A 13881-nucleotide genomic window follows, 5' to 3' on the forward strand; every position below is an offset into this window, starting at 1 on the left:
TTACACTTTATATGCTGTTTTGATTTTATTAAAAGAATTCTTCTTTTAAACCGGATTAAACTGGTTCCTACCTCAATTTGCATGTTTTTACACTTGATATGCTGTTTTGACTTTATTACAAGAATTCTTCTTTTAAACCGGTTTTAAACGGTTCCCCAACGGATCAAACCGGTTCTAACCTCAATTTGCATGTTTTACACTTTATATGCTGTTTTGACCGTATTACAAGAATTTTTCTTTTAAACCGGTTTTAACCGGTTCCAACCGGATCAAATCGATTTTAATATCAATTTGCATGTTTTACACTTTATATGCTCTTTTGATTTTATTAAAAGAATTTTCTTTTAAACCGAATTAAACTGGTTCCTACCACAATTTGCATATTTATATTCTGTTTTGACCGTATTACAAGAATCTTCTTTTAAACCGGTTTTAACCAGTTCCGAACTAATCAAATAACCTCAATTTCCATGTTTTACACTTTATATGCTGTTTTGATTTTATTAAAAGAATTCTTCTTTTAAACCGGATTAAACTGGTTCCTACCTCAATTTGCATGTTTTACACTTTATATGCTGTTTCATTTTATTACAAGAATTCTTCTTTTAAACCAGTTTTAAACGGTCCCCAACGGATCAAACATGTTCTAACCTCAATTTGCATGTTTTGCACTTTATTTGCTGTTTTGACCGTATTACAAGAATTCTTCTTTTAAACCGGTTTTAACCGGTTCCAACCGGATTAAATCGATTTTAATATCAATTTGCATGTTTTACACTTTATATGCTCTTTTGATTTTATTAAAAGAATTTTTCTTTTAAACCGAATTAAACTGGTTCCTACCACAATTTGCATATTTATATTCTGTTTTGACCGTATTACAAGAAATCTTCTTTTAAACCGGTTTTAACCAGTTCCGACCTAATCAAACCGGTTCTAACCTCAATTCGCATGTTTTACACTTTATATGCTGTTTTCACTTTATTACAAGAATTCTTCTTTTAAACCGGTTTTAAACGGTTCCCACTGGATCAAACAGGTTTTCTAACCTCTAATACGCATGTTTTACACTTTATTTGCTGTTTTGACCGTATTACAAGAATCCTTCTTTTAAACCGGTTTTAATGGTTACAACCGGATCTAACCGGTTCTAACCTCAATTTGCATGTTTTACACTTTATATGCTGTTTTAACCGTATTACAAGAATTCTTCTTTTAAACCGGTTTTAATCGGTTTCCACCGGATCAAACAGGTTCTAACCTCAATTTGCATGTTTTACACTTTATATGCTGTTTTGACCGTATTACAAGAATTCTTCTTTTAAAGCGGTTCAAACCGGATTAATCTGGTTCCAACCGGATCAAACCTCAATTTCCATGTTTTACACTTTATATGCTGTTTTAACTGTATTACAAGAATCCTTCTTTTAAACCGGATCAAACCTCAATTCGCATGTTTTACACTTTATATGCTGTTTTTTAAAAAGAATTACAACCGGTTCTAACCTCAATTCTTTTTTTAAACTGGTTCTTCTTTTAAAACCGATTTCAACCGGATCAAACCAGTTCTATCCTCATTTCGCATGTTTTACAGTTTATATGCTGTTTTAACCGTATTACAAATATTCTTCTTTTAAACCGCTTTTAACCAGTTCGAACCGGATCAAACCGGTAGTAGCCTCAATTTGCAAGTTTTACATTTTACATGCTGTTTTACCGTATTACAAGAATCATCCTTTTAAACCGCATCAAACCGGTTCTAACCTCAATTCGCATGTTTTACACTTTATATGCTGTTTTAACCGAATTACAAGAATTCTTCTTTTAAACCGAATTAAACTGGTTCCTACCTCAATTTGCATATTTATATTCTGTTTTGACCGTACTACAATAATCTTTCTTTTAAACCAGTTTTAACCGGTTCCAACGGGATCAAACCGGTTCTAACATCAATTTGCATGTTTTACACTAAAATGCTGTTTTGACCAGATTCTTCTTTTAAACCGGTTTTAACCGGTTCCAACCGGATTAAATCGATTTTAATATCAATTTGCATGTTTTTACACTTTATATGCTCTTTTGATTTTATTAAAAGAATTTTTCTTTTGAACCGGATTAAACTGGTTCCTACCACAATTTGCATATTTATATTCTGTTTTGACCTTACTACAAGAAATCTTCTTTTAAACCGGTTTTAACTGGTTCCAACCTAATCAAACCGGTTCTAACCTCAATTCGCATGTTTTACACTTTATATGCTGTTTTCACTTTATTACAAGAATTCTTCTTTTAAACCGGTTTTAACCGGTTCCAACCGGTTCATACAGGTTCTCACCTCAATTCACATGTTTTTACTCTTTATTTGCTGTTTTGACAATATTACAAGAATTCTTCTTTTAAACCGGTTTTAACCGGTTCTAACCGGATCAAACCGGTACTATCCTCAATTTGCAAGTTTTACATTTTATATGCTGTTATAACCGTATTTCAAGAATCCTCCTTTTAAACTGCATCAAACCGGTTCTAACCTCAATTCCCATGTTTTACAATTTATATGCTGTTTTAACCGAATTACAATAATTCTTCTTTTAAACCGGTTTTAACCGGTTCCATCCGAATCAAACCGGTACTAACCTCAATTTGTATGTTTTTACACTTTATATGTTGTTTTGACCGTATTACAAGAATTCTTCTTTTAAACTGGATCAAACCGGTTCTAACATCAATTCGCATGTTTTTACACTGTATATGCTGTTTTAACCGTATTACAAGAATTCTTCTTCTAAAGCGGTTCAAACCGGATTAATCTGGTTCCAACCGGATCAAACCTCAATTTCCATGTTTTTACACTTTATATGCTGTTTTAACTGTATTACAAGAATCCTTCTTTTAAACCGAATCAAACCGATTTCATACGGATCAAACCGGTTCTAACCTCAATTCGCATATTTTTACACTTTATATGTTGTTTCACTAAGAAACACATTGACGTAAACACTGTAACTATACCAAATCCAGGTATTTACTAAGAAACACATTGACCTCTATATTATAATCATACCATATCCAGGTATTCTCTAAGAAACACATCGACATCAAGACTATAATCATACCAAATCCATCCACATATTTACTATAATCATACCATATCCAGGTATCACTGAAAAACACTCGACAAAAATACTATAATCATACCAAACACATCGACATATATACTATAATCATACCAAATCCAGGTATTCACTAAGAAACACATCGACATAAATACTATAATCATACCAAACTAAGAAACACATCTATAATCATACCAACACATCGACACTATAATCATACCAAATCCAGGTATTCACCGAAACACATCGACATAAATACTATAATCATATCCAGGTATTAACTAAGAAACACATCGACACATATACTATAATCATATAAACATATATACTATAATCATACCAAATCCAGGTATTTACTTAGAAAAATATCGACAAATATATCCAGGTATTCACTAACACAACACATAATCGACATATATACTATAATCATACCAAATCCAGGTATTCACTAAGAAACACATCGACATTATAATCATACTACACACCGAATCATGGTCATACCAAATCCAGGTATTCACTAAGAAACACATCGACATAAATACTATAATCATACCAAACACATCGACATATATACTATAATCATACCAAATCCAGGTATTCACATCGACATATATACTATAATCATACCAAACACATCGACATATATACTATAATCATACCAAATCCATCCACATATTTATTATAATCATACCATATCCAGGTATTAACTGAGAAACACATCGACATATATACTATAATCATTCCAAATCCATCCACATATTTCCTATAATCATACCATATCCAGGTATTCACTGAGAAACACATTGACATATATATACTATAATCCTACCAAATCCAGGTATTCACTAAGAAACACATCGACATAAATACTATAATCATACCAAATCCATCCACATATTTACTATAATCATACCACATCAGGTATTCACTAAACACATCGACATAAATACTATAATCATACCAATCCAGGTATTCACTAAGAAACACATCGACATATACACTATAATTATACAAAATTCAAGTATTAAAATCAATATTTGTTTTTGTTTCGCTTGAGGCTATTTGAGGGCTATCTGCGCTTGTCGTCCCTAATTTAGCAATGTAAGAGTAGGTGGAAGACAGCTGATCATCAGTACCTACCGCTAATTTCTTGCGTTACTCTTTTAACAACGAATAGTGGGATTGACCGTTACGTTAAAACGCACCCACTTCTAAAAGAGCGAGCATGTTTGGTGCGACGAGGATTTTAACCCGCGACCCTTGGATTACAAGTCGAGTGCTTTAACCACATGGCCATGCCGGGCGAAAGTAATGAGAAGTACTTGTAGTTACTAAGGGTAATCTGAAACAAGTAACGTTGAGATGCTTGTTTCATATGGAGGATTATCACACAAAAATATATTATTCCTGGTAGGATTTTTCTTTACTAATTAAAATACTTTTTATTGGTGTTTTAAATAGAAAGTTCCACCGTTCATGATTTTTGGCTTCAAAAGATTACACGTTCGCCAGTGGCGTAGCTAGGGAAAGGGGGGGGGGTCACGGGTGTACATCTGTCCCCGGGCGCAGCGTCGGGGGTGGGGCGCCAAATTGATGTTACATAATTAGGAATGAATTTCAGAATGAAATGTTTTCCCCTCTTAACCAAGTAATGTCCAGTGTCCCATATATGAGAGTTGCAACGTCATGTGTTGCCACAATTTGGTTGTGATTTGGTCACGTTATACCATAACGCTGTTATGAAATCGTCAAAATGCAGTCACTTCATAGCGAATAATCAACGTTGTTATGTAACATTGTGTGAACGTTGTTATGTAACACTGTGTGAACGTTGTGAAATGTAACATTATATGCTGTAAATCAGTAATCAGAACGCACATTACACGAGTACTTCACCGAACAAAGTCGGTAAATTGTCTATTACTTGATCCAGTTTTGCAATGCTACCATGACCTCAGCGCCTTGTCCTTCGGGAGTAACCGAACGGCTATAACAGATAATTGACCCCCCGCAAGTCTGACCAATATTTCATGACCAATGCTGTCAGTGAACAAAGGTCATGGAGTGACATTATTCACTGGATTAAGAATGTAAGTTGAAATTCTTGATATGAGTATGCTCTCTTTGTACACACTCCCATTAAATGATCAAGAAAAAAGATGTTTAACATTACAGATATTAATTTTGAGGTAAAGAGGACTGGAAGGTTAAACACGACCATCTAGCAGAAGAAGACTATTGTATTGTTTGAAATGGTAAGTGAGTTGTACCAGTGATGAATATTAGTAGTCTGTTCTCTTTATTATACTTTTAAAATTAAACAATAAGTTATTCTCTTGTAAACACTCTCAAACTCCTATATTTTGTTTTTTTAATTGATTTTTTTTACCTAGTGTTTTCCTGGCATCATTACAATATGTACCTGATTTGCATGTTTGTTTGTTGTTTCTCTTTATCATTTAATACTGAAACTTATGTTAGTGAACTTTCTATTTGTCTTTCCTACAAGAAAACATCTCTTAAATAGCAACTTCAATAACTTTTTAAGAAATAAAAATTCATTCAATGTTTTTTAGGTAAAAATAAAATATCTACTAATTCTAAACTACTTAGTTCAGAGACGTCTCAAGAAATGTTTCTAGGAACAGAGGGTTAAAGTTAAGAGCAATGAATCTGCCATTACAGACAAGTGCTTACAATCAGACTTGATCATTATGATTTGTAAGACTCATTTAAGTCATACTGTAGATTTGCAGCTATATATACTCCATAATAGTAAATGTTGGTTTGTTCTTTTAGGTTCTTAACCCTGCAGGAGAATTTCGTCCAACATAAAACAGCTGTTTATATAGGTACAGTAATCTGAAATTACATAAAGTGCATTATTTCAATGGCATTTACTGTGTATGCATGGTAAGAACAATACATCTCTGTGGTAACCTGCTACTGATATTACCAGCAAGTGGCAACAAGTTAATCCCAATCACATTATGTCAGGGTTTACAGAATGTCATCAAGACTGCATAGATTTCTTTGAAAACCTGACTGATAATTGCCATATTTTATATCCAAGAACTTGCTGTGGTAGTGACATTTTCCAATATTAAGCTACAAGGTAGGTATCTAGAGGTTTTAAGTGATGCTGCTGATAAACCTGGCAATTTTTATTGGAACTCATAATCAAGTATTCTTTATAAACATAATAAAGGAGAATCAAGATTAATTTAATGCATCACTTCTTAGCTTGCAGCCTAAGCAAATATAATTATTGTCAGAAAACAACAAAATTACAAACCCTGTCATTTTGAAACTCCTTAAAAGGTAATGAGCACATTGTTTTTTTTGTTACTTATAAGAGGGTAACAAATTGTAAATAATGGAAAAGTAATTAAAAGTTTTAATGACATTACAAAACCTAAAAAATGATCAAATGTTTATACAATAATATTTTAGTAGTATTAAAAAGGATAAACAAGTTCTTGCTTTCATGACCCTGATGTTATGCACAAGAAACACTTTTACAGGGGCATAAAAACTGTTAATGTTGAGTTCCTTTAAAGTTTTTCACGAGTAAATATCGCTGAAGACAAGGATTGTATAAACTTATGAAAAGTTAACAAATGTTTGAAAATATCTAGATATCATTATTTTTAACTAGAATTTTCATGATACCAAAACACTGGATAAACATCTCAACAGGACAAAATCAAATATTATGATTACATAATGCACTAAACTCATACCTCACTAAAAAAACAAAATATACAACATGATCACTTCTGTTATGTTTTACCAGATAGGGATGATAAATAACACCTAAAGGCTATAATTACCTTTCTTCAGGAAATAAAATTCACAACATAATCACTAAAGCAATGTAGTTAAACCCCACTATTTAATAAAGCATGTATCACAACCACTCAAAAAACATAGCTGATTATGACCAGAAAAAACAACAAAACATACCAGTACTGTTTGTACACTAAGTCCTGTCTAATGAGATAAAACATTGTACTGTAGCCAGCTGTGTTTTAATGTACAGAAAACCCACACAATGGCTCTCTATGGAGAGCATACGTCAGCTTCCACTTGATAAATCCACTACCACTGCTACATAGCCCATGAACACATTAGCAAATTTTTTATATGTACAGAATTTTTTCATCGTCCTGTGACTCCTAAAAATAACCCTCAAAGTTGATGATGAAAACATAATGATATGAGCTGTCTCAGATATATAATTTTTCAGCTTTAAGAGATTCTAGATTGACCAAATGTTATTATTTTACATGAGTAATAAATGTAAAAAGGTTCAATCATAAAGGAGAGATATTCTAATAAAATATAATAACTTTTAAATAGTTGTGTGAAACAAAATAGAGAAAAATTGCAAATAAACTTTAAGAATATAATATAACAAGTTAAAACTTAAAATCTCCCTCCGAATGCATTAATTAATTTAAAACTACATGTACTGTGGACTTCAAAGGTTTATTACATGCATTAATGATCTAATGATTTCATTCATATATAATTTCAGTCAGACAATATGGTGAGTGGATGGTAGATAATATTCTAGACATATCAGACAGAATGTGTTTGTTTTGTTATAGCAAAGCAACAACGGGCTATCTGCTGTGTCCACTAAGGGGAATCAAAACCCTGATTTTAGCATTATAAATTCAAAGACTTACCTCTGTTCTACTAGGGACAGACAATGAACACTTGTATAACAGTTGTTATGGGTGAATACCTTTTCTAAGTTAGCATTCACAAACTTCATATCATAAAAACTGTTGTTATAACAAACTAATTACATTAATAGTATTCCAACCACTACTGTAGTTGTTGTATGCCAGCGAGCCTTATATGCTATTAAATGCAATGGTAGCCCAAATCAAAATCTTATATCAAGGTTAAAATAGCCTTCTTGTTTTCAAATTATAAATTTCTCTAAAAAACGATTCCTAATTCTTTTAGCTTTTTTTACCTCAATCAAATACATTAGACTACTGAAGGTTTTCAATGTGTGTAAATAATCATACTTAAATAATTTTAAACCTTTACACCACCATTATTTTCCAATGGGATTCAAAACATATAGTCTTCAAAAAAAGAAACGCAAAAGGCAAAATATGAGACATATTGTTAACAAGTTTATTCCGGGTAGTTCTGTGTGACATGTGTGAAACTATGCACAGTCACTGCTGAAAATCCAAAGTCTGCAAAGGCGAAGTCCACGCTCACTAGTTGAAGTTTAACGTCACTCAACGTCAATAACGAGTATGCCCCGTGAGCATCAATAACTGTTTGGCATCTCCTGCCCATGGAAGCGATGAGATGACGAATCACATCCTGTGGAATGGCTGTCCACTCAGCCTGCATAGCTGCTGCAAGCTGAGGTAGAGTCTGCGGTTGAGGTTGTCGCCGTCGCAGACGTCGGTCCAACTCGTCCCAAAGATGTTCGATGGGGCTTAAATGTGGTGATCTGGAGGGCCATGGAAGAATGTTGATGTTGTGGTGTCTCAAGAAGACAGTGGTGAGTCGGGATGTGTGAGGACGGGCGTTGTCGTGTTGAAAAACGTCATTGAAGTTCACCATGATGGGTTGCACATGGGGTCTTAGAATCTCGTCGACGTATCGTTGAGCCGTAAGATTCCCTCGAATGTGCAAAAGGTCTGTTGAAGCAGTAGACGTCGCAGTGGTGGTCCTATCCTGAAGGTCACGTAACCGGATGTAGTGATCCTGTGCGGGCGTGGTCACACGAGGTCTGCCAGATCGTGGACGGTCACGAGTTGATCCATGTTGATCCTTTTGCCTTTCTTTTTTTGAAGAGTATATTTATATATGGTGCCTTTGTTGTTAATATTTGCAATAATTTTATCAAGATACAAATAATGGTTGATACTATGGAATAAGAACCAGAATTTTATTTGATTAAGTAAGTGGTTCAAACGTTGTATGAAGTTTAAAGTTAGGCAATTGAAAACAGATGTTTCATTTCAAAGAGAATAACTGATATTTACCAGTAAGACAGGAGCATTATGCAGTGAAAACAATATTTTATTGTTAAAAAGGCTCCAATGCCTACAAAGATTCATTAAAAATCCATCATCATATCATATTATTTACAATAGGAAAATAATTAAATGCTTTAAAAAATACCTTTCAAAATTATGTGAGTGTGTAGATGTTATCTTGTGTAATCATAGATAACTCAAATGATAAAAATATTACACTTAAAATATTTTTAAAAGTTATTTTATAAACTGCTATAGTTTATGACTGTATATATACATATATAAAGTATATTCAGTATATACGTATTTTTTATCAAATTAAAACTGAAATGGTGAAAATTTTTTTATATTACATTTCTATAAAATGTGCAAATATTTGAAATTTACGTAATAACATTTCATTGTGAAAATTATTTGTATTTTATCCAAAAAAATCACAAGCATAAGCAAAATTAGTAACTGAACAATTTAAAAATGTTTTCATCTTCAGTAATATCAGACCCTTTGGCTCCCTGTTAATGGTCAGTGATCCCACAAGAATATAAATGTGTGCGTGTGAAATTTCCAAGAATGCTTCAAATGAATGTCCTTAATGAGTTGTATTATATGCCACAACAGCAGTTTCTTTGGTGCTACATTATCAATCAAAGACAAAAGCTTTAAGAATTAATATTTTTACTTAATCTGCTAAGTGTATTACGTCTATTATTAATACTCTTAGGTAACATTTGAGGACTGTTATGAGCCCCTAAGGACTCATGTCTTTAATGAGTTGTGTTATATGCCACAACAGCAGTTTCTTTGGTGCTACATTATCAATCAAAGACAAAAGCTTCAAGAATTAATATTTTTTACTTAATCTGCTAAGTGTGTTACGTCTATTATTAATACTCTTAGGTAACATTTGAGGACTTAACTGACACCTAATAAAATTCAATTTAGATGTTAGAAAATTGCTCATACTGACGTCCAAGCCCCTAATGACACAGCGGTATGTCTGCAGACTCACACCACTAAAATCTGGGTTTCGATGCCCATGGTGTACAGAGCACAGATAGCCCATTGTGCAGCTTTGTGCTTAATTCTAAACAAACAAACTGATGTCCAACAAATATTTGAAAAGTTTGTTACTAAACTATGTTATAATCTAAAATTAAAATATACTGCTTTGAGAATGCAAGTCTTTCTATTCGAAATTTTGAGTAACTTACAAGTTATTGTGTCACAAAATATTGTGAACTCAGACAATAAATGAGCCATTTATCCCAATCTCAAACACACCTTGAAGAACTATAATTTGTATTTGCAATAATTAACTTACAACTACCTCTACTACCAGTTTTGAGTTTGATCAGCATCTGACATTGAATTTTAGCTTTAAACATTTCGTGGGTATGAGCGCTAGTTCTAAAACTAATGCAATATCAAAAATTACAGATTAAAATCATATTAATTACTTATCTTAGGATCTGGAGACAACTATTATGATATCAATCATAATAATATGATTGCTAATATGAGCGCTAGTTCTAAAACTAATGCAATATCAAAAATTACAGATTAAAATCATATTAATTACTTATCTTAGGATCTGGAGACAACTATTATGATATCAATCAAGTCCTCTTTCTCACCTTTTAACCTAATAATACTACTGATATCACAAAATGTTCTGTTCTACTAACAATGATAAGAATATAAACATACGCATGCTTTCTTATTTTCTTAATATGACGAGAACTTTCTTGCAGATTCGGTTGTACTCTTTGTTCGAAACTGTAGAGGTCGCTTGATAACACATACAAATAGCTAACTACTCAGAAAACTGACAATTTTTATAGTTTTATTTTAGTGAAGTGATGTCTCCAAAGAAAACCAAACGAACCAGGAAAGAAAGTTGATCAAAAGAATGAAATATATCAATGTAAAACAATTTTAAATTTTATTGTTGTATACATAGGTACTGAAATACTGAATTATGTAAATTGTAACCAGTGCAATATTTGTACGTTGAAGTAATATATTGTACCTTGAATTTACCGTAGCGGCTAAGCCTAATTCCAGTCTGTGAGTGTTAATACAAAAATGAGTTAGTTACATAATTGTTCATGCTAATTATAAGTAGTATCTGCAATATTATTACAAATGTTATGTTCAATGTAAGTAGATTTGACAACATTTTAAAATGAAAATGTATAAACTCATAAGTAGGGACAACATATTGTAAATTTACGATTTTAAACTTTCAATGGTGAAATAAGTGCAGTAGTGGCTCTATCAATCATAAATTGTAAATTTACGATTTTAAACTTTAAAAGCAATGGTGAAATAAGTGCATGTCCTATTACTTTGAATTATGGCTCTATCGTAATCAGAAAAAAAGCTTTTCCAGCAGCTGGTAAATCATGAAGAGTACTCAATAGGACAAGTACTTTTCCTTTTAACTTAATTGCTTTAGTGACTCTTTATGTGAAAGTTTTAAACTATGAAAAACTATTTTTATAATACTAAATATTTTTCATTAAAACAAATTCAGATACAAGACCAGAAACAAGGTGGGTAGATAATTGTACTTTGCTGTCAATCTGGAAATTTTGTTTATTGGCTGATGACTTCACCAAAACCTCATTGGCCAAAAAAACAGACAACTGTTACACAGTTTGTGAAAACTGGATCTCCAGCTGGCTACAAAACAGATATCAACATGCTACAACATTCAGTGATTAAGTGTACTGATCCTCTATTGATAAAGTAACATTAATACAGGAAAAGAAGAAAGTGGCTTGTAAGTTCAAAGTGACAGTGTAGATGCAATGGTTCAGACTTAGAGGTCAAAATGACACAAAAAGCAGGTGTGAAAGAGCTGCAAGGTAATTTAAAAGTATGAAGAAAGAGAAAATGAAGGACTGATTCATCTATTCCACTGGAGAGTGATGAAGATGAAATGTGTAGCAGTACTTCTGAGGATCCCATAGAGTTTGTGACACTGAATGAATGATGCAGATAATCCAAGAACTGAAGTGTAAACGCAAGACATTGTTGTGGTATTTCAACGTGGCACAGGAGCAATGCCGATTCAATTTGGTATTGAATCCACAACAACATTAAACTTTCCAAATCAAGAAGCTCTATGAAAAGCATCAAGTTTCAGTGCTCTTGAAAAGAGCAGGTGATTGCTTGCATTCTGCATGGCAGGATTAAGGATTCTTTGTACTACGTTACTTCCAAGAGATCCAGATGATCTTATGAACATGACTGGAAATACAATTAAATCTGATGATACAAAACTATTCTCATATGCCAACAATATGAAACAAGTTTTGCCAGAGAAAGTTTGTCTCACTTTGACTATCTGATTTAGATTTATATTGCTCAGCATAAGGCCAGATAAAAAAATAACTTATTGTTGCAAGATTCATGGTTAAATTTCAAAATTTCTTAATCAGAATGAAATACAATTGTATACCTATGAGAATTGATTACATCAGTTTGTTTCATGCAAAGTAATCAATTAATTTTATGAAAATAATCAACTTGTGTGTCCAATTATTACCATCTTCAATATTCAGTAATCAAAAATTAATCTTTTAGAGGCAGTTCACGTCTTGCACAGAAAGCTGTCTTTTTATGTCTGCCTTAGAAATTTCCATGCTACTTGTAAAGTTCTGCTGATTGTGTGAGTGACTAATTTCCTCACACAGGTTGTGTAGTAATGATGGATTACAGTCATGTTGACTAATTGTTTTCAAATTACATTGTGATGCTTCTTGTTTGGTGATATTGTTTTGTCTGGTGCACATGAGATGGTGTGTCAGGTAAAGATGAGACTGTTTCTTGTTTCTGTTTTTTAATAGTGTTCTTTGGCTAGTGTATCAAATCTGATTTTGAAATAACCAAATACTTTGTTGAGGTCAGAAAATGACTAATTTGGGGTATTTTCAGTGGTGATGCACACCAACACACACATCCTAAATAGATCAGATGTATTTAAGTTGGGTCTGGTAAATGCAAATTCTGGGTGTTATTTATCTCATTTTACTACTTTAATATCATGCTGAAAAGGTGTGGTCAGTTCTTATAAACTTCATGAGAAGACAGTGCATTAGCATTCAAAATATTAGTCCAACCAGGTATCCAATGCTACCTTAACTTTTATCAGTGTTTGAAACTGCAAAATTTTGTGATGGCCTTTTAACATGTCTTTAACACTTTGTAATTTCATAATTATCATCAACATTGTCTGTAGGAAAGTAGGAAGAAAAACAGTATGAAAGGCTGTGTAAAATCATACTTCCATATAGTAATCTTATAAGTATTGCATTAAAGTCAATTTCATAAAGTGTAGTTTTCATCTTAACAGCTGTCACATTTTCTTTATTTTTAATGAACATTTATTACATAATATGTTTTGAATATTTTAAAACTCTAGTTATCTTTGTAATGCATGATTTGTTTACTTAATCAATGAAATAGTATGCAATGTTTGTTAAACTTATTGATACAAAGGTTCAAACAAATTGTTGGTAATATAAGAGTAATCACACTCTACTCACATTACCTTAGGTAGATCAACAAGTAGGAAGAAAAAAAAAGAAGGAAATTGAGGACCTGAACTTGACATTAAAATCTGTAACAACACAGAAAGATGAGAAAGGTAAAATACTACTCTTTATATTAAGAAATAGGTTTTTTTCTGTCACCTTTCCTTGCTTGTGGAGAATGAAGTTAATGTTAGATAACACTGCACA

General features: G+C 32.4%; 1 long non-coding RNA gene across 3 annotated transcripts in view; it reads left to right on the forward strand.

Annotated features, from left to right (window-relative positions):
- Window positions 1–13881, forward strand: part of LOC143242965 (uncharacterized) — a 785169-nt gene that overhangs the window by 152324 nt on the left and 618964 nt on the right. The window contains exon 1 of one of the 3 annotated variants that reach the window (XR_013023504.1): window positions 9162–11057. The exons of the other annotated variants lie outside the window; for them this stretch is intronic. This is a non-coding gene — a long non-coding RNA (uncharacterized LOC143242965). Of the gene's footprint in view, window positions 1–9161; window positions 11058–13881 lie in introns of those variants that run through there. 3 annotated transcript variants of the gene reach the window in all.

Source organism: Tachypleus tridentatus, unplaced genomic scaffold, assembly GCF_004210375.1.
Source record: "Tachypleus tridentatus isolate NWPU-2018 unplaced genomic scaffold, ASM421037v1 Hic_cluster_2, whole genome shotgun sequence".
Lineage (NCBI taxonomy): Eukaryota > Metazoa > Arthropoda > Merostomata > Xiphosura > Limulidae > Tachypleus > Tachypleus tridentatus.